Below are 23089 nucleotides of genomic sequence, written 5' to 3'. Positions count from 1 at the left end.
GAAGAGAAGTTCTAAATTCTGAGTTGATAATGCAATGTGTTTTTAATTAGATACCATAATTTAGGGAATGTGTTCTACAGAACTTTAATTTTAAATGAGTTGTCAACCAAGTACTTAGAAACAGTCCTGTTAAATAATGACAGCAAAGTAATCTTTGCTATTATCTAAAGTATGAAAATCATGTATTCTAGGTATTTAAGTTCTAAGCTCCTTTTTGCCAGTGCTAATAAAGGTTTCAATTCTAAAGCTAAATCTGGTTTGAGCAACTTTCAAAGAATCTTTCCAAGAATGATAAACTATCCAATTCCCATCTTGATAGTAAAACTGTAACTCCTTTTCCAGTTAAACACTGGAGACCAGGGGACTTCAAGCACCTATAGCTAAGAGGTTAAACTCAAGATCAATGAGACCCACTAACTAAAAGACATTTGAGATCTAGCAATTCTGGAAGATGCAATATTCAGCTAATTTTACTTCTGAGGAGTTCCCATATGAGGAAGCTCTCTTCTCAAAATGTATATCCTAATTTTCAGCAACATCATTAAAAATTAAGTGGCTGCTGCTGCTGCTCTTAAAGTGACAAACACCCAGGGGTCAACTGGAACATGGTTGAATTTTTTGCTAGAAATCTAGATAGCACAGTATGGACAAATATAATATAAATATAAACACACACATGCATACATACACACACACAACTATCCTTTTTCAAATAGATCAGTGTTAGCAAGTTGTTACCTGTCTAAGCTAGGAGGGTGGGGAAAGTGAACAGGGAGATGGAAGAACAGTCCATTGTTCAAGTGCTGAGTAAAGGACATTAGGAAGGAAAAGTAGTAATGCAGTCAATCAGCTCATAAAACCACTACGCATTTACTCAAAACAAGCAAATACAGCCACCAACAGAAGCTTCTTTCCCTTCTAGGATATGAAAGGAAACTAAGGAAGAAACACTAAAGAGTCGGAACCAAATTTACCTCTACTTTCTTTAAAGTATATACTTAACAAAAATGGTTATGAGTGAATTTACTTTCTCCACATCATTTTGTTTCTCCTTCAGTTTACTTGCTTAGGTCTCTTTTTGTTTAAAATAAAATGTAAATTTTGGTGGCTTGAAAAACTGTGGGGTCATGAGTATAAAAGATTACGCTGATCAAGTTCTGGACTTGGGAGTGAAGAGACATAGGTAAGAAACTCACTGGAAGGGTAATTTCTGACCAATCACAACTTCTCTGTAGATAAAAACTGAATAAAACTGCAATAATAATGCTTAAATACTGCTTGAATCTGAAAGTACCTAGATCACTGCCCATGAGTAAAGCATAAACATTACTGACTTTGAAGGCACAATCTGATGATCAGTTACCACTAATGTCACAATTCTAAAGTCAAAACAAAACATTTTCCTATAAATTTTTTATTTACTGTCCAAGAAATACTTATGTTTTAATTTTTTCACACTTTTACGTTTATTTCAATTACGTGAATGATGATCCAATCTGTGGCTATAAATCATGCCTTCAAGCATTTTCCTTTCTCTTGATAAATTCATTAATTCAACAAATATTTTAACATCTATAATGTGCCACCCCTTTTTTAAAGTACTGAGAATATCTTTGTGTATAAATCAGGACCAAAATCCTTGGCAGCAGTTTACAATGTACTGACAATCAGAACGTTAGATAGTGGTAAACACTATGGAGAGAAACAGAAGGAAAGGATAACGTGGACAGGGGGTGAGGTGTACAATTTTAAATAAGCCCTCAATGAGGTAATATTTGAGCAAAGATCTGAAGAAGGTGATGAAAGATTATTTCCTGTGAAGGAAGGGCCCCAAAGCAGGAGTGTTTCGGTGAGGAACAGACTTCAAGAGAAGATTATTAGGAGACAAGAGGTTATGGGAGTTTGTGTGACAGGTGGGGGTGTACATGTTGTAGGGAACATCAGGGAGGTCTTGAGCTTTTTACTCGAAATTTTGAGTCAAACAAGATCAAGATCTGAAGAGAGGAAGGTCAGCATGAATTTGGCTGCAGAGCAGAGAAGAGAAAAGGCATAAGGGAAGAAGCAGAAGAAACTAGTTAAGAGGTTATGGTGACTATGTAGGTTAAAGATGACAGAGCCTCACACAGGACAGAAGCTGTCTGAAGTATCAGGACCTCCAGATCTATTTTAAAAACAAAACTACCACATCTGATGAAACTCTGGATCATGGAGACAAAGCAAAAAGAGGACTTGGACAATGGTGACTCCAACGTTTCTAGCCTAAGTGACCCAAAGGATGGAGCTACTTCATGAAATGAGGAAAACCTAAGGAGAAGATCGGGGGGGGGGGGGGGGGGGGGGGGTGGGTTTCATTTCTTAATTTTCTATCTGTATGAGACTGTGGCTGTTTACCAAACTTTTGGTGATGTAAGTTATCATTATGCTGCATATAGTAAATTTATATAAGCTATATGTCAATTATATCTCAATAAAACTGGGAGACAAAATACATTAGGAAAAAAGAAGGGGGGTTTGGTAGCTCGGTTTAGATATAATAAATTGGACATGCTCAGATAGTCTAAGAGTTTACTACAGTTTATCAGAACTTTCTGCAGAGTAGGGTGATATGAGTCAGATTAGTCTATTTAGTTCTTGGTTGCAGTTCAAATTTTTTAAAAATGAGGTAAACGGTGCTCACATTGGCAGCACACATACTAAAACTGGAATGATACAGAGAAGATTAGCATGGCCCCTGCACAAGGATGACAGGAAAATTCATGAAGCACTCCATATTTAAAAAAAAAAGGGGGGGGGGGGTAAATGTATTATTTATTAAACAAATGTTCTAATAATAACAGTATTTTAATTATGCATCTTCTTGCCATCTATATCTGTCAATGTTAAATAAATGATCATGTGGTAAACATATTTAAGAAAATCTCTACTTACAGAGACTAACTTAAAGAGAGCCAGTCCAAGCATTGCAGAGGTTAAAAGAATAAAGGCAATCTCAGCTAAGAACAGGAGCCTATTATCTGATGCTGACCAGTCACCAAAATGCTTCTCAGTCTCAATCCCATAGACTAGAAGGAAATTTAACAGACAATATACATGAAGTGCTTTTCACTTGACACTAAGCATCTCATTTAAATTACCAACTACCTTCCAGTAGCTCATGAGGCTGAAAGAAGTTATTAAAGCTAAAGAATGGTCCTATAACTTTAGCCATCCTAGAAAGAACTAGTTTAAAAGTCTGTAAGGACTTCTTTTCATCTATTGCTTTAATTTTCCATCACCATGCTTCATCTACATTTTGTATTCTCTTCATGTTTTTCCATTTTGTAATGCCAAATGTTATAAAAGTTTGATGTGCAGCAATCTGTTTGGGTATGTTTTAATAGGAAAGGAACATGAAAGAAAATCATGTATTAAAGAGTTCTAAATCGTGACACATGTTTCTGAGATGGAATTGTGTTGAAATGTGTTAATAGAAGTCACATTTTCAGGCTGTAGGCCTAGAATTACAACTCTGCTAAACAGAAAAGAACTGCAGAGAATCTGGGAAGTGAGTATGCACTTTCTAGGAAGAAATGTATGAAAAGAGAAAGGAACCTCTGTGATATCCTTGATGCTCTTGATAGTTCTGTGATATTCTCTCCTCACATTTTAACTTCAGTCAGAAAATTACTGCCACAAAGTATCAAGATTTTAGACACTGTCACAATTAACAGGTTGTAACTCCTCCCTATTTTAGGTTACATTTATCAACTAAGTTATTTCATCAGATGCAGGGGCTGTTTTATTTCACCTATCTAATAGTTTAAATTCTTCAAACAGTTCTTAAGTCAAATCATGTAATACTAAAACATATATTACAACACCATCTCTGTTTTGGGCACTTCAGAGTGCACATAATTTTGTACATTTTACTAACTGTCACAATTATCCAATGATTATATTTAAAACCTCAAGTGATCTATGTCCAGTCTAACATTATATTATATCTTTGACCACTGTGGTGTCTACCACTAGTAGGACAAGCATTTTAGGTCATTTTTCCAACAGCCATAATATATTTGAGTTGTACAAAGTAAAATCTGCAAACATCCCTGTGGCAGCAAACACTATTTTCAAACAATGCGTCTCCACAGGAGTGTAGTGCTTTGCATAGCTTTATCAAATTCAATTTTACCATATCCACTTTTCAATAACAAACAAAAAACCCGAGTCCTCCCACCAAAAACCAACAAACAAAAAACTCAAACAAATGCAACCCAAATATCTACCAGGGGATGGATGGATTTTTTAAAATGTGGTAGTACTGTATACAATTAAACACTATTCTACCTTAAAGAGGCAGGAAATTCTGACACATGCTACAACACGGATGAACCTTGAAGACCTCATGTTAAGTGAAATAAGCCAGTCACAAAAGGAGAATACTGTATGACTTCACACACATGAGGTACCTAGTAGTCAAATTTCATAGAGACAGAAAGCAGAATGGTAGTTACCAAGGGCTCAGGGTAAGGGGGAACAAGAGTTAATTAATGGGTTCAGAGTTTCAGTTTAGGAAGATGGAAAAAGTTCTGACAGTTGCATAACGATATGAATGCACCTAATACCACTGAACTGTACAGCTAAAAATGGTTTTAAAAATGTCTTATTTTACATACATTTTGCTACATTTAAAAAAACTGAAGACACCTCGTGGAAATACATCAACAGTGGATAGTAAATTATCTTCCTTATATTTTAATAAAGTTTCCCTTTATTGCAAATCTATTTCTCATTCTATTTTTGTAAATGGTGCCAAGAAAATTCCTTTTTTTTTTTTTGCTACACCACATGGCTTGCAGAATCTTAGTTCCCCGACCAGGGATGGAACCCAGGCCTACAAAAGTGAAATTGCCAAATCCTAACCACTGGACCACCAGGGAATTCCCAAGAAAAGTAATTCTAAATGTACGCTACGAACTCAAGAATCATTAACTTTTTAAAGTAAACATTATACTATACAAATACAGTAATATGAGCCCACATGCCCTGAAGAAAACCCAAACTACATTCATATACTTTTATGTCCATTTAGATACATGGAAAATTGGAAGAATATCTCTCAAAATTTTAAAACTGGTTACCTCTGGGGAAGGAAGTAGAACTAGAAGCTTCTAAATTATCATAATAATGATACAAGAATATATTAATTAAAAAAAAAAAAAAAAGAATATATTAATTGTGTAACATTCCAAATGGGTTACAAACAGGCACGAAGAGATACACAGATCATCTCTCATTCCTGATCTACCTGACCTAATCTAGTTCCTACTCTATTTACCCAAAGATACAAAATGTAACTGAATGGCAGTGGCTAGGCAGAACAGAAGCACAAGCAGGCCAGCTTGGCACAGACCCCTGGAGGCCCAGGCTCCCTGCCGACACTCACAGCTGCCAACGACACACTTCTCAGGCCGTGGAGCAGAGCTGACTAGACAGCCACATTTTCACTCGGCCACTACTCAGTCTTATCCTTCTGTTGACTCTGTTTCCTTCCATTTAAAGGAATCCTTACAAACACTGGGCACCTGCAGTTTTTAAATTAATCTGTCTCCTACAAGAACCACGTGTCCTGACAGGGCGGGTCAGAGGACAGACAGTATCCCAGGTGTTCCTGAACAAAACATCCTGCCTCCAGATTCCCAGGATTCATCTTTCTCTAGCATAATTTAAAAGTTTCCCTGGCAGTCCAGTGTTTAGGACTTGGCGCTTTCACTGTTGGAGGGCTTAGGTTCAAGTTCTGGTCAGGGAACTAAGGTCCCAAACTAAGATCCCAAGCAAAATGGCATAGCGAGGGAAAGAAAAAAAAAAAAGTTTTAAAAATAATAAGAGTAAGAAATACTTCACAAAGCTGTTGATGAAATCCTCAGTCCTGAGTAATCATTCCTTATTTTTCTGTACGTGCAAAATGTCTCTATTACAGGAATCACCGTGTTCTACTTTATATGAGTTATGAGCATAGTTGGATTCCCCACTAAGGCACAAAAAGACTAAATTCTCTTGACCCATCTTTTATAAACTTAAGTTATTCAAAGATATTACCTGTAACAGGTTTTCAAGAAATGACTCCTGAATAGAATTTGTTGAACATAGTTCTGTGCATGATACTAGGTACTAGCTCACAGGCATGATGTTCAATTTCAGAATAACATTGTCAATAAGCAATTTCAAATCAAATAACAAGGATCAATGAGAAGAAGTCTTATAAAGTTCCATTTCAACTTATTTGGTTAACTGAAAGCTTTGAGTTGAAAGAGATTATAATTTCAAAAATGACTACCAAGTCACCGGCAAAAGTAGTACAGAACTTTTAGTGGCATTTAAACAGAAAAGAAGTTCATCACCTTTGCAACTAAAGGGAAAAAAATCTGTTTGTATCCCCTTTACATCACATAAGCCTAAATATAATTACAGCTTCTGCATGTTCTCATTATTTTACCAGTTTCCTATGTAAAACTTTGTCAAAAAAGTGAAAATACAAATCTCATTTATCATATATTTTGTGTCTATTTTCCTCGTGACCCACATTTGACAGTAAGAACAAAATCTTGCCTTCTTGTAAGTATTTAATATTAAATAAAATTGATAAGGATCTAAAAATTATTTGAGAAATGTTAAACTTGGTGAAAATATTACTTGATAGTGGTATATGCTATGCTTTGCTCCAAATAGTATTATGGATAATAAACGACAACTTCCAATAAGAGCTTATATTTATATCAGTAAATATGGAGTATAAAAAAGATTGTCAGGTATTATCTCCTTTATTTACAACCAAACTTCCATGAGAAGGTATAATAAATTAGTTCCACTTTACAGAAACAGAAATTGAGGCTTAAAGAAGTCAAGTAACTTGCAAGAAAATGATGGTTAAGAGGTACAGCCAGAGTTCAAAGCTAGATCTTCCTGACTCCAAAACTAATACAGTTGATCCTTGAACAACACGGTTTGAACTGTGCAGGTCCAGTTATACAGGTATTTCTCCCCCTCCCCCAATGAACATGCACTATAGTACCACATGATCCATGGCTGGATGAATCTGAGGATGAGCAACTATGGGTACAGAGAGCCAAACCACAAAGTTTCATGGGGATTCTCCACTGCACAGGGGTCTGGCGCCACTAACCCCCAAGTTGTTCAAGGATCAACTGAATTCACCTGCCACTCATCCTACACATTTAACAAATTATATCAAAATAAGTCTGTTCTGCTACAATGTATGTATCACTACAATGTATGTATCTGCTACAATGTATTTATTTGTAGTTGCCTAAGAACTAATTCACAGCAAACAGTGTGGAATGATGCTGGTGTAAAAGGAAGTCATAATGCTTCATATGCTGTTTTTCCTAGCATATTAAATGTTTTAAGCAAACTGAGGAAAGCTTTTTCACAAACAAACATAAAAGCCTAGAAACAGATAGATGAATATTTTAAGGAAAAGGCCCTGAAAATCTACAAAAGTACTTTTCTTTCTTATAAGTAGTTGGTTTAGTGATTTCAGGAATTGTTCTTCTTTCAGCTTGGGTTAACCAATCTGCCAAAGCTGCCTGTGCAAATGAAGCAAAAAACAAAGCAAAACAAAACAAAACACCTCCCTGTAATAAGACAATGGATTAATGAAGAATGCTACACATAAAATTAGATTTTTCATTTTAATGAAGACAGCCTCTTAGAAGCAATGCCCTTCCAGGACCTACAACTAGAAGAGGCTGAGCCTAACGTTTGAGATTCCAAAGACTGACAGTAAAAAAAGGTATAAATGCTAGTCTTTTTATTATTAGGATTGCTATTGTTTTTAGTTAGTATCCAAGATCAGTTTCAGGGAATTTCACTAGTCTGTCTCAACTCTTTTTTTGCCCATGAGCTTACTACTTTCACCACACAAATTTGCAAATCTCAAGTTTTGTCAAGCTACATAATCATCCCTCAGTATTTGCAGGTGATTGGTTCCAGGACCCCCTCAGATACCAAAATCTGCAGATGCCCAAGTCCCATATATAAAATAACATAGTATTTGCATAAAGCCTAAGCATATCCTCATCTCTAGATTACTTATAATACCTAATACAATGGGAAAAGAAAGTGAAAGTGTTAGTTGCTCAGTCATGTCTGACTCTTTGCAACTCCACGCACTGTAGCCCACCAGACTCCTCCATGCATGGGATTTTAAAGACAAGAATACTGGAGTGGGTTGCCATTTCCTTCTCCAGGGGATCTTCCCAACCCAGGGATCGAACCCAGGTCTCCTACATTGCAGGCAGACTCTTCACCATCTCAGCTTCCAGGGAAGCCCCCTTTTTTCAATGAAATACAATGCAAATGTCCATAAATACTATATAAATAGCTATGCCAGCAAGTGGAAAATTCAAATTTTGCATTTTAGGAACTTTTGGAATGTTTTCCCACAAAATATTTTGATTAACCTCTCAGATGTAGAATCTGCGAGTACAAAGTGAAAGTGTTAGTCACTCAGTCGTGTCCTACTGTTTACAACCCCAAGGGCTGTAGCCCATCAGGCACCTCTGTACATGGAATTCTCCAGGCAAGAATACTGGAGTGGGTTGCCATTTCCTTCTCTCTCCTTTCCATTCCCGATCAGGGATTTAACCTGGGTCTCCTGCAATGCAGGCAGATTCTTTACTGTCTGAGCCACCAGGAAAGTTTGGCAGCAACTCCAGTGTGCATTAGACAAAACATTCCTTATGAACCTTTAGTACATGGACTAACTAAAATGCCAAGGATAGTTTTTAGTGAGGTAAACTCCAATGCTACAGAGAAAATAATGTGTGTTAAAACTGCTCCATTAGGAGTAAAATGCAGCAGGAGCGATTAATGCTACTTTGATGATTTGTTATTGATCTTTAAATAAAGATCAATGTAGACATGAGAAACACACATACCCCAAAACAGCTCTTAATGTACTTCATTTCTTAACAACTAGAGATGACCCTATGGAGAACGATTCTACTGAATAATCTAAGGCTATTCAGCTTACACGTTATCCAAAGCTATATACACAGCATCAAAACAGAAAGCTCACATAGATAAACACAGTTTGCACAGAAAACAGGCCGTATAAAACATATATTTTCATACACAGTTGCCCAGAATTAAGTGTTTATAACAAAGCATTCTCGGAAAAAATTACTCAAGTGATACCTGGAGACCTAAGTGACTAAATGTAGGTTTAGGTTTAGGTTCTGATTAACTAATTCCCACACTAACAAACAATCCCCTGATCACTAGAAAGGCACCGTACAATTCAACTCAATTCTGACACTACCTACCCAGATTTGCATAAAACCTATGCATATCCTCATCTCTAGATTACTTGTAATACCTAATACAATGTGAAAAGAAAGTCAAAGTGTTAGTTGCTCAGTCATGTCTGACTCTTTGCAACTCCATGCACTGTAGCCCACCAGACTCCTCCATGCATGGGATTTTAAAGACAAGAATACTGGATAGAACTCTGGTTTCAGAGGTTCCAATGACCTCCACCTTGGGTTTCAGAAGCCAGCTTCAAGTCCAGGTTATTACCTGTGTTTCTGACCAATCAGCTATACAGATCAGAGGTTCCCATGACCCCCCTCCTTCAGTTCAGTTCAGTTCAGTCACTCAGTCGTGTCCAATTCTTTGCAACCCCATGGACTCCACTATGCCAGGCCTCCCTGTCCATCACCAACTTTCTCAAGAGCTTTCTCAAACTCATATCCATTGAGTCAGTGATGCCATCCAACCATTTCATCCTATGTCATCCCCTTCTTCTCCCACCTTCAATCTTTCCCAGCATCAGGGTCTTTTCCAATGAATTAGTTCTTCACATTAGGTGGCCAAAGTATTGGAGTTTCAGCTTCAGCATCAGTCCTTCTAATGAAAATTCAGGACTGATTTCCTTTAGGATGGACTGGCTGGATCTCCTTGCAGTCTAAGGGACTCTCAAAAGAGTCTTCTCCAACACCACAGTTCAAGAGCATTAATTCTTCAGCACTCAGCTTTAAGGTCCAACTCTCACATCCATACTTGACTACTGGAAAAACCATAGCTTTGCCTAGATGGACCTTTGTTGGCAAAGTAATGTCTCTGCTTTTTAATATGCTGTTTAAGTTGGTCATACTTTTTCTTCCAAGGAGTAAGCGCCTTTTAATTTCATGGCTGCAATCACCATCTGCAGTAATTCTGGAGCCCCCCAAAATAATTCTGTCACTGTTTCCACTGTTTCCCCATATATTGGCCATGAAGTTATGGGACCAGACATCATGATCTTAGTTTTCTCAATCTTGAGTTTTAAGCCAACTTTTTCACTCTCCTCTTTCACTTTTGTCAAGAGACTCTTTAGTTCTTCTTTGCTTTCTGCCATAAGTGTGGTGTCATTTGCATATCTGAGGTTATTGATATTTCTCCCAGTAATCTTGATTCCAGCTTGTGCTTCATCCAGTCCAGCATTCTCATGATGTACTCTGCATATAAGTTAAATAAGCAGGGTGACAATATACAGCCTTGATGTACTCCTTTCCTGATTTGGAACCAGTCTGTTGTTCCATGTCCAGTTCTAACTGTTGCTTCTTGACCTGCAGAGATTTCTCAAGAGGCAGGTCAGATGGTCTGGTATTCCCATCTCTTTAAGAATTTCCCACAGTTTGTTGCGATCCACACAGTTGAAGGCTTTGGTGTAGTCAATAAAGCAAAAGTAGATGTCTTTCTGGAACTCTCTTGCTTTCTTGATGATCCAGCGGATGTTGGCAATTTGATCTCTGGTTCCTCTGCCTTTTCTAAATCCAGCTGGAACATCTGGAAGTTCCCAGTTCACGTACTGTTGAAGAATTTTGAACACTACTTTGCTAGCGTGTAAGATAAGTGCAGTTGTGCGGTAGTTTGAGCATTCTTTGGCATTGCCTTTCTTTGGGACTGGAATGAAAACTGACCTTTTCCAGTCCTGAGTTTTCCGAATTTGCTGACATACTGAGTGCAGCACTTTCACAGCATCATCTTTTAGGATTTGAAATAGCTCAAATGGAATTCCATCACCTCCACTAGCTTTGTTCATAGTGATGCTTCCCAAGGCCCACTTGACTTTGCATTCCAGGATGTCTGGCTCTAGGTGAGTGATCACACCATCGCGGTTATCTGGGTCATGAAGATCTTTGTTGTATAGTTCTTCTGTGTATCCTTGCCACCCCTTCTTAATATTTCCTGCTTCTGTTAGGTCCAAACCATTTCTGTCCTTTACTGTGCCCATCTTGGCATGAAATGTTTCCTTAGTATCTCTAGTTTCCTTGAAGAGATCTCTAAGTCTTTCCCATTCTGTTGTTTTCCTCTATTTCTTTGCATTGATCACTGAGCAAAGCTTTCTTATCTCTCCTTGCTATTCTTTGGAACTCTGCATTCAAATGGGTATATCTTTCCTCATCTCCTTTGCCTTTCCCTTCTCTTCTTTTCACAGCTATTTGTAAGGCTTCCTCAGACAACCATTTTGCCTTTTTGCATTTTTTTCTTGGGGATGGTCTTGATCCCTGCCTCCTGTACAATGTCACGAACCTCTGTCCATAGTTCTTCAGGCACTCTATCAGATCTAATCCCTTGAATCTATTTCTCACTTTCACTGTATAATTGTAAGGGATTTGACTTAGTGGTTTTCCCTACTTTCTTCAATTGAAGTCTGAATTTGGCAGTAAGGAGTTCATGATCTGAACCACAGTCAGCTCCCGGTCTGGTTTTTGCTGATTGTATAGAGCTTCTCCATCTTTGGCTGCAAAGAATGTAATCAATCTGATTTTGGTATTGACCATGTGGTGATATCCATGTATAGAGTTACTACAATCTTACTACATTACCAATTTATAATAAAGGATATAACTCAAATTGGAAGAGATGAAAAGGGCAAGGAATGGGCAAAGGTCAGAAAGTTACTTCACTGACATAACAAAAGACACTTTTTGTTACTCTCATTATTTAGGCAATTCAATAGGTTTTATGAGCTCTGAGTCAGGAACTGTGGACAAGACCAAACATTTATGAGAAATAAATTCTGGTCATCTGACAACCAGATTTATAGATCACAACATCACAGTGGTCAAAAATGTGTTTCTTTTTCCTATTAGTCTTAATGCTGTGCCTTCCTATTTCCCTGTTTCTATCTATATAGTCTCATTATGATGTTTCTCATGTAAAAGATTACATAGTAATCTGTACAGTACTACCACATTTATTGTTTAAATCAACAGAGCTGGGAAAAGAAGTTATGCATTTTAATAGAATAAAGCAAGAAAATTTCAAGTAATCATTTAAGTAATCAAAAACTAATATGTAAAACACTTTCATTTACTCCAGGAAAGTTTCCTTCCTTTATTACTTTTGACTTGAGCAAATATAATAAATTAGTTCATCTTCCATGTGTGCATGCACACTCTGTCCTGCCTGCCTGACTCTTTGCAACCCTGTGGACTGTAGCCCTCCAGGCTCCTTTGTCTATGGAGTTTTCAGGCAAGTATAATGGAATGAGTAGCCATTCCCTTCTCCAGGGAATCTTCCGGACACAGGGACTGAACCCACGTCTCTTGCAATTGCCTGCACTGGCAGGCAGGTTCTTTACCACTGTGCCACCTGTATCTCCAATCTAGAGTGAAAGTTATTCAAACTAACATTTTCTGCCTGCACGACATTTTTTAATCCGTCACCATGCAAAATTCAGAAACCACAAAGGCAAATTATTCCTGTGCATACATCATCATCTCCCAATTTCACACCTAAAACCTGTTTCCTGTATCAAATGATGGAACCTGTAATTAACACCATTGCTCAAACCAGAACATGAGGTTAGTTTTGACTCCTGTCTTCATTTCATATACCATATCTAATTTTGGTACACTTTGCCTCAGGGTCTTTACATTTGCTGTTCCTTCTTGCTCAAACGCTCTGCCACAGACAACACTGTCACTTTATCCTTAAGGTCCTTTGCACAAGTGTCCCCATCTCAGAGACCTTCCAAAAACACTTTATCTTGTTGCAACCTCTTCCGGACACTCCCTATCCTATTCCCAGCACTCTTTCTCTTCTAAAGTCCTTATCTCAATAAATATTATACCTAGGATATAGTTGGCACTCAAAAACGTTGAATATATCACTAGGGCTCAGTCAGTTTATGTCAGATAGTCCCAGCCTGAGGGAGTAAGAGGGTTTCACAATGTGAAGGGTTGATAGTGGTACCTTCACTGATCTGTTTCAACATATCACAAATTACCTAGTTTAATGACCTGAGCTGCAGAAAACAGGTGAGGGACTTAAGATAATTCCTGCAACAAAAGTAGCATTGGAGATAATACTAATAATTTAAGCACACTAAACAGATAAATGGCAGAAGAGTACCTTTTCTTCTTAGTACTCCCTCTTTACCAAGTAAAAATGATTAACCAGATACAATAAGACAGTCAAAAAGAAGATAAAGATAACTATTTAAAATACAGATTTACACCTATTACCAACAATAACTTCTCCCTGTGTATAAATTTTGCCCCAATATATCAGCAAATGACAGTGTAAAGCAACCACAGTTAGTAAAATACTTAAAATTTTAAATATTTAAAACATTAACAGATCTCTAGGTTGTAAGGTTTTTTCCTCTGGCAAGGCTTAAAATCACAATTTTCAGTTTAGAACTTTGGAAACTGTCACTAAGTTTAGATGCCTCTTTTATGATTCCTTATAAAATAGTATAAGACAAGAAACCCATACCACGGGGAAAAACTTATTTTCCTGTCATGGTAGACAAGGCTTAAATATGATTTGGGGAATAACATGAACATAAACCAAAATGTATTTTTCTGTCAGTAAGTTACTGTATAAATATACACAGAAAACACTGTTCAAGATTATGGTGGGGAGAAAAACTAGGATTAGAAAACATTATGTACTATAGGATATTTGTCATAAAGTGAGTAGTCATGCTTTTCTAATGTGCCTCAGTTTACAGAGTCTTTGCTGGCTTCTTAATGAAATGCAAAGTTTTCTAAGAAAATATAGGAAAATATCAATATGTTCTCAGCTGCAAATTCATTCTATAGTTAAATATTTACCGACTGCCTTTTACATGACAGACATTCTTCTAGGTACAGGCATAGAAAACTGAACAAAAAGACAAGATGTCTTCAGGAGGGAGATTCTTTACTTCTTTAATTAAAACTTTTTATGGAAAATCTAGAATATCATCTGCTACAAGAGTACCTACTTTACTCAAAATAAAAATTTCTATAAAAAGCTTACTGAGATCCCATCACACAAGAAACTCATTCACTTCACCTTTCAATTAGCAAGCAAAGAAAATGACAACCGAATGGCACAAAGTACTACCAGATGTCATGGCTATGGTTAGTTATATAAAACACCGCAGCTTCATGAAATAAGGAGTAACCGTGAAAATCTTTCCTTCGACACAGAGGTCTGCTCTTCATTCAAGAGCAAAGCACCTAAAAGGATTGTGAAATTGGACGAGTTACTCATTTTTCTTTACACAAAGAGAGTCACAAATCGATTACTTTTCCTGTGAAGGCATGGAGCTTCCTGTAGTATGTGATCCAGCAGTTATTTTTGTAAAATTAAAAACATTTAAGGTAAGCATGGCATTTAAACTATGGCATTTCAGCTACAAAATTACATGATTTGTACAGAAACAAAACAACTTACAACTAGCTCTCTAAATGACTCTCATAAAATATAAACCAAGATTTAAAAAAAAAAATAAGCATATTATATATACAATTTAGAAAAATGAAGAAAACTAACTACACTGCTCTCCCTAAAAGATACTTGTGAAGATAAAAAGGAGTTCTACCATTCTATTAAAAGTATCTTTAAGATTTTGTTCACCTCATTTGTATCACAACATTTGAGATTTCTGTACATACTTTAATGTGAATATTAGCAAAGTACATTTCAAATAATTTATTACTACACAATCACATATACTGGGGTATATGTTAACTTTTTACTGATACAGGTAAACAACCAAAAGCCTAGAGACTATAATATAGTACAAAACAAAACAAACTGCAGCAGGAGGCACACTGCTCCCGTAGTATATTGATCACGACCCCAAAGGCAGGCAATCTTCTTTGGTTTCACATGAATTAATTAAATCCACCACACCTCAGTTAATCACTAGGGACACCAAACCAAAAAAAAATAATAATAATAATATGAAAGAATCAACAAATAAACATCATCCCTTGAGGAGAAAAACAATACAGAATATTTTTCCTCATCAAAATGAGATAGTCAACGTGGAAAGACTCTGAAAAGTTAAAGAGAATCAGTCAAGTTCATGAATGTCTTCACTGTCACAGCATTATTAAATGTGTGTCCCTCTCCCCAACAAAAGCCGCTTTTAACGCTGACTTTCCATTAACACATAAGAAGCTGTACAAAGTTATAGAAAAGGCATCAAAAGGAGTTTCAATTAAGTTTCATCCCCTTCTCTCATTGTGTTCCTTCCAATAAGCATATAAACCAGTCAAGGCAATTCCACCTTAAAAAGCTCCATCAGAACACCGAGGCTCCATTCCCACCAAATTCTGAACCACTACTCTTGAAAGAGTTGTCTCCACTTCCCCAACCCCTGTCAAGCCACATTTTGGCTCCCACCAGTTCACTAAAATTGTTTTTACCAATCTGAAACCCTAAATCCTAAACTGGTGAGCATCTGTATTTATTTCATGTGCCCTCTCATGTGACGCAACTGACACGTCGCCCTCCTCCCAGAAGCACTCTCTTCATTTGGCGACACTACACTCTCTAGGTTTTGTCTCACCTGCATTGTTAATTTTCCTTTACTAGTTTTTACACCTCTACCTTAAGGTTTGTCTCTGCTTAACTCCTGAGGAGATTTTGCCCACACTCAAGGTTTTAATTACTATCTAGCAGTCTTCAAGTATATATTTCCACAAGGGACCTCTCTCTCCTGAGCTCCGGAAACCACAGGAAAAAAATGTATACACATAACTGGCCACTGGAAATCTTCAACTAACTCTCTCACACAGGCCTCAACACAACACGTTCAAAACCAAAAAGTTCTCCGCACCTACACTAACTCTACTCTCCTACTGTGTCATTTATCTCCGTGTCGTTTATCTCAGTGCGATCTTATCCTAAAAATGGCACCACCACCTGCCACCCCAACAGAATGCGTAAAGCACCAGCTTTTTTCCTTCTTGACAAATTTCTAATAACTCCAAAAGACTACTCACTCTTACAACTTGCCCCAAACAGTTATACTAAAGAAATAAAGCTCCATTCTGTCTTTTTCAAATAACTTGTCTTCACAAATTCTGTCATTAGATTCCTTTTGGAGATCATTAAAAATTGAGTTCAACTAACAAGCACATGAAAAGATGCTCAACATCACTCATTATTAGAGAAATGCAAATCAAAACTACAATGATATACCACCTCACACCAGTCAGAACGGCCATCATCAAGAAGTCTACAAATAAGAAGAGCTGGAGAGGGTGTGGAGAAAGGCAACGCTCTTGTATTGCTGGTGGGAATGTAAACTGATACAGCCACTCTGGAAGGAGGTATGGCGATTCCTTAAAAAGGTAGGAATAAAACCACTGTATGACCCAGCAATCCCACTACTAGGCATGTACCCTGAGGAAACCAAAACTGAATGTACCCCAATGTTCATCACAGCACTATTTACAATAGCTAGAACATGGAATCAACCTATATGTCCGAAGACAGATGAATGGATAAAGAAGCTGTGGTACACGTATATAATGTAATACTACTCAGCCATAAGAAGGAATGCATTTGAGTCAGTTCTGAGATGGACGAACCCAGTGCCTATTATACAGAGCGAAGTAAGTCACAAAGAGAAAGATAAATATCATATATGACACATATATATGGAAACTAAAGAGATGGCACTGATGAAATTATTTTCAGGGAAGCAATGGAGAAACAGACCTAGAGAACAGACCTATGGACAGAGGGGGAGGGGAGGAGGGAGAGGGTAAATGTATGGAGAATGTAACATGGAAACTTAATAGCACCACATATGAAACAGAGAGCCAGTGAGAATCTGCGGCATGACTCAGGGAAGCAAACAGGGGCTCTGTGAGAGGCTGAAGGGCGGGATGGGGAGAGAGACGGGAGGCAGGTTCAGGAGGAAGGGGACATGGATGTCCCTATGGCTGATTCTTGTTGATGGATGACAGAAAACCACAAAAGTCTGTAAAACAATAATCCTTCAATTAATTTTTTAAAAATGACTTCAAAGTACAGATATTTCTTGCTACAGAGTAAACATAGCTTACAAATGCAAAACTTTTAGAATCCTAGTAGTAGACTTGTGCTTTTGAAATTTCAGGAGCATAAGTATACATGTGGATCCCCAATATGTGTGCTTAAAAATTTCCAAAATGGGATTTCCCCGGCAGTCCAGTGGTTAGGACGCCACGCTTTCACTGCCAAAGGCCTGGATTCAACCCCTGGTCAGGGAACTGAGATTCCACAATCTAGGCAGCAGAGCCCCTCCCCACCAAAAAAAACTAAAGGAAAGGAAAAACAGACACATTGGTGGGGGGTGGGGGGAGAGACAATCTTATTAATAACAAGAAAAAGGTTCATATTAGAGCAGAAAAAAAGGTATGATTTTGTAATTTTCAATAACTATATCACTATATCCTCTGAAAATGTTCCTCATTAACAATAGAAACCTATCCTTAATTCTAACAAAAACCTGCCAGTGCCTCAAAGGACTGGATGGGCTAGTCATCTGACCAAGCAGAAATGAAAATAGCACACTGATGTCAGAGCTAATGAGTAAGGAGTATCCATTACTAGGTGAGTCCTCTCATAGGAACAGACTAACTTCCCCCAGGGAACACGGGAATTTCATACACTTCCAACTTTTGGAAGTTCTCAAGTTCACTAAGTCATTCTAGTATCTACATCACATTCTATTGCCAGGTGTCATCTTTCCAAAGTATACCAAGTTGGTGTGATTAGTAAATCGTCCAACATAAACAGAAACCTCAGGAGCACTGCCAGAGATGAGTGCTGGAAAAGCCATCTGTTCATGGAAATAATATTTCTATTTCCCTAGTGATTACAGCTACCAGTGACACTGTGAAATCCCAAGAGAAGAAAAGAAAATTTAACTGTCTCAAAACTTTAATTATTCATATAAACTAGCCAAGAAACTAACGCTAAATGTTACACAAAAGACTCTCTAATCCCCTAATATTTCTGGCTAATTATTCCACTGGTAGTCTACATCTGCCCTACTAAAATCTGATTATGAATCAGAAGTAACTCACTGGGAACACTTTTATATATAAAAGTGATTGTGGGTAATAACTGCAATTCACAAAAACTGTCATTTTTAATGTGCATAAAATCCTGTCCTACACAATAAAAGAACAGACGTTACTGTCAAAGTTTAAACTCTCGGGGGGAAAAAAAAAACCCTTAAACTCTCTTAACCACTAGAAAGAGTGAGACAGTTTAACAACAACAACAAAGTTAATTTCAACAGCATATTCAACCTGTATTCTTTTAATATCTTCAATAATAAGCAATTTATGATTAGGAAGCATGTTAAACATTGCCTTTACAAATAAAGTGAATCTATTATGTTGATTTAAACACATAGTTTACAGGTTTGCAAATACATACTCTAATAACTGCATAAATACTGACCTATAATCCCACACATACAGTTATGGGATCTTTTGCTTTGTTTGACTTTTGGTCAGAGTCTCATTTGTTTTAACTACTGTTCTTCAACCATTCCCTCTTTTTTATTGTCTTTTTGAAATAAATTATTTTCTAGAATGGAGAAGTTTTATCGTCTAGATATTTTAATAGAAAATAACCAAGGTTCCCTTATTTCTTGTAGCTCAGTTTTAGGCATGATCTTTAGTATCTCAGAGGAAAACTATTTTTAATAATTTATACTTAACTATTTGGATCTGCTCAATAACATATTAAAACCATATACTTTTGATATGAAAACAGGGATATACACTGTGTCTAAAACACTATGCAGGAGTTAATTATGTGTGTTACTGTGTTACTTGCTCAGTTGAGTCCGACTCTTCGTGACCCCACGGATTGTAGCTGGCCAGGCTCCTCTGTCCATGAGATTCTCCAAGCAAGAAAACTGGAGTGGGTTAGTTCCAAACAACCCAACATTTATAGCTTTAAACAGCAGACATAGGTAAAGCATCATTCCTAAGTACTTGCTTATGAGTAACTGCCCAAGGCAAAAATATTTGATGACAGAAACCATGTTCATAAACCAAGTAAAATTACAGTTTACTTTTACTGTACACATATCCAAGTAATACAATTAAAGATCATCAAAAAGTCAAGCAAAATATCCCAAATTCCTTCAAAGTCATAAGGAATGGAGAGCAGTAAAGAAATGACTGCTCCAGAGAGTCCCAGAATAGAAACACTCTCTCTGTACTATTCTAACTCATCCCTCTCAAAACACGTTCACCCTCAGGGAACAAACACAGAATTCATTGCAACTGTGGATACAATTTGTGAGCGGCCTTTCATTGCTCCATAAAGGCTCATCATTGTAGATGTTCATCAGTTTTTAAGCCACATCCACAGCTGCTGTCTTAAGTTAGAAAAACAACAAAATTTGACAGCAAAAAAAACTTAAAAATGACATCTACAGAACAGTTTTACATAAAACAAAATGAAAGGTACTCCAGTATAATAAAAAGAATGAATATATCTCAAATACAAAAAACATGAGGCTCAAGACATTTTTAATAGTGATACCTTTCACTTACATGGTGTGAGAATTACTCTCTAAAGCCTTCTAGCACATACAGTATCATTTCTAACTTAAACCCTAGATCCAAGATATCATTTACACAGAAAATAAGTGAAGCAGGGATATTATCAAATTAATTAGTGGTGAACCGTGTCTATCTCATGACCACCAGCCTGTGTTCTTTCAAAAACCTTCCTTCCAAAATCATATACTAAACTTCAGAAGCAAAAATCCCACATAAAACTGTTCTTTAAAATGTCTATTAAAAAAAACTCCTGTATAAACCAATTCCCTATTCAGCTTTACCCTCCTGCATCAGATCTGGTCCCTGCCTGGACTGAGGAAGGGGCTCCCGGGTTAGTGAGCACAGCCAGTCCTGTGCTGATGGATGACTGAGAGCTAGCCACGCATGGGGAAGGGAGGATGCCCAGGAGCATCACCAACAGATGATGTTTGCGGCAACGGGACTGGGATCCAGAGACATGAGTTTGAATTTCAACCCCCCACCAACCAGCAGGTGGACTTGGCTAAGTTTCTGTAAAACAAAAGAACACTATCTTCCTCTCCAGACAATGGCAACGCCTTCCATCCCTGGGCTGGGAAGATTCCCTGGGGGAGGGCACGGCAACCCACTCCAGTATTGTTACCTGGAGAATCCCCATGGACAGAGAAGCCTGGCGGGCTACAGTCCATGGGGTCACAGAGAGGTCGGACATGACTGAGCGACTAAGCACAGCACAGGACAAATCCAACAACAGAGCTCAAAGCTGCTGCTGCGGAGGCAAGTCCGACTCTGCGAGACCCCACAGACGGCAGCCCACCAGGCTCTGCCGCCCCTGGGCTTCTCCAGGCAAGAACACTGGAGTGGGTTGCCATTTCCTTCTCCAATGCATGAAAGTGAAAAGGGAAAGTGAAGTCGCTCAGTCGTGCACAACTCTTAGCAACCCCATAGACTGCAGCCTACCAGGCTCCATATTAGATGGATCTGTATTTATACCAGGGGGCCTATAAAATTTTTTTAAGTATAACATACAAAAGTAAAAGTAGGACTTTAAAATTAATGAGAAAACGAAAGCGCATTCAAACAGTGATGCTGTTAGAACACTTCATTTATTCAGTCATTCGACAAACACATATTGTGTACCCACTATATTCCAGTGGGGAAGAGAAATAAAGTAAAAAGCAAATAACACACATTGTTAGAAGGTGATACATGCCAGTGAGTAAAACAAAACAGGGAAAGAGAATAAAATGTGGAATAAAAAGTAGGATAAATGCAGTAAAATGAAAAAACACTATAAAGGAGATTAAAAAAAAAAAGGTGCCAGTGAGGTGGGAAACCAGAAGTATCCTAGAAGTCAAAGAAAAAAAAAAGTTTGAACAAGATGTCAAATGCCACTGATCAAGTCAAGTCAAATAACACTGGGGGCGGGGGACTGCACATTCACCTGTGTGGAGGGAGCTGGCTACCATGACAAGAACAATTTTGCTGATGTGGTCCAGACAAAAGCCTGGCTTTAAAAATGTTTAGGGGAAATGGAGTAACTGGAGATAGAAAGAATTCCTCATACAAAGTTTGTTTCAAAGTATGAAAGAGAGAAATAGGAACTAGTGGGGAGTCCAGATGAGAAAAAGCAGCTTCACTAGAATGGTAAAAATTGAGACCAGCAGCAAGGCCAGAGAGCTAGCCAATGTCACAGAGTAGCTGAGAAAGCAAGGGATCTAAGGCACAAGTAGAGAGTTGGCCCGTAAGTTTGAAAGTATACTCACCCCACTGTAAGCAGTGCATATCTCTGGGAGTTGGGATTTAGGTGTGCAGTGGAACTATCTTATTCACCGTACTATGTTGATCTTTGTTTACAAGTAATATGTATTTGTCTAAATGAATCTTTTTAAAAAACTCAAGACAGGATTTTAGGATGGTGGTGTCATCAGCTTAGTTTTTCAGCCTTTCCACATAAAAAGCACTCAGACAACATTTAGAAAAAAATTAGGTTACCAGGTAACCCCACAAACCCCCAATATTAACAGGTGTACAATAACAAACTACCAAAAGCCACAGATTAAAGAAGGAAGCAATTCGGGGGTGCAGGGGAAGGAGTTGACAAGGCTGTGACAGCGGTCCAACCAGGAGACGTAACTGGCCTGGAGAATAAAACCATGGCAGTGAGCAAGGAAAGGAGAGCCCAGGACATAAAACAGCTCGGCGGTAAAAGAAGCCACCTGCAATGCAGGAGACACAGGAGACTTGGGTTTGATCCCTGGGTTCGGAAAGATTCCCTGGAGAGGGAAATAGCAATCCACTCCAGTATTCTTGCCTGAGAAATCCCATGGACATAGGGCTACAGTCCACAGGGTTGCAAAAGAGTCAGACTCAATTTAGCGACTAAATAACAGCAAGCCCATTTTACAGGATGCTATAACAGGTCTAGGTGGTAGGAAAAAACATGTTGTTTTGGAAAAAACAAATTTGGCCGGCCTACAGAACTAGTAGTAGTTTTAGAAATACAGATCTAAACATCTGAGGCGATGAGACAAAGTCAGAGAACAGATAAAGCAAGGAAAGAAAAGACTGCAGGCCGCAACATTTCAGACTCAGATGGAGCAGGTGGAGACGGAACGTGCAAGAGTTAACACAGGGTCTTAACAGTCAAGAACCAAGACACCACGGCCAACAAAAAACAAAGGATGCAGAAAAATAAAACCAGATTTTGGGAGCCAGTTGAAGGGCTATTTATTGATGGCCTGGGATGAAAAATCAGATTTTAACATGTAACAAAAAGAAGGATATAAAAATAAGTGGTAAAGCAGTGGCTTGAAAGAAATGTACGAAAGGAAATCAGCAGTAAGGAATTCTTAGAGAACAGCCGAGTCTGGGAGCCTGTCTGCATACATGCGTGAGATCCTCACAAGAATTCTGAGATATACTCCCCATTTTACAACTGGGGAAACTTAAATTACAACACAATTATATAACTTGTCCAAAACCATACAATGTGTATACAAAATAATTAAATGACCTGAAAGTTGGTCTCTAGGCGGAAAAGGAGTAAGATGATGGATAAAAACTAAAAACACAAATTGGGGAAAGAGGATTTAACTGATTTAACTTCATCCCAGGAGTATCTGACAAGATTATGTTTTAAATTATACAAAATTTTACTTATAGGCACATGATGCGACTTCAGAGAACCTTTTGAGTTCAAACACTAGTCAAAAATACAGACCTATTTTTGAAGTATTGTAATAGAGAAGGAGATA

At 37.8% G+C, this 23089-nt stretch overlaps 1 protein-coding gene and 1 non-coding gene across 7 annotated transcripts in view; one reads left to right on the top strand and one right to left on the bottom strand.

Annotated features, from left to right (window-relative positions):
• RBPJ (recombination signal binding protein for immunoglobulin kappa J region) overlaps nt 1-23089 on the bottom strand; it is a 227640-nt gene that overhangs the window by 73342 nt on the left and 131209 nt on the right. The gene's annotated exons all lie outside the window — the stretch shown is intronic.
• Nucleotides 2670-2776, top strand: LOC122673695. Its single transcript, XR_006334805.1, has one exon. It is a non-coding gene; the product is annotated as a U6 spliceosomal RNA (small nuclear RNA).

The sequence above is a fragment of the Cervus elaphus genome, chromosome 17 (assembly GCF_910594005.1).
Source record: "Cervus elaphus chromosome 17, mCerEla1.1, whole genome shotgun sequence".
NCBI classification, from domain to species: Eukaryota; Metazoa; Chordata; class Mammalia; order Artiodactyla; family Cervidae; genus Cervus; species Cervus elaphus.
Note: the sequence above shows the minus strand (reverse complement) of the source record. Positions and strands in the feature narration are given on the sequence as shown.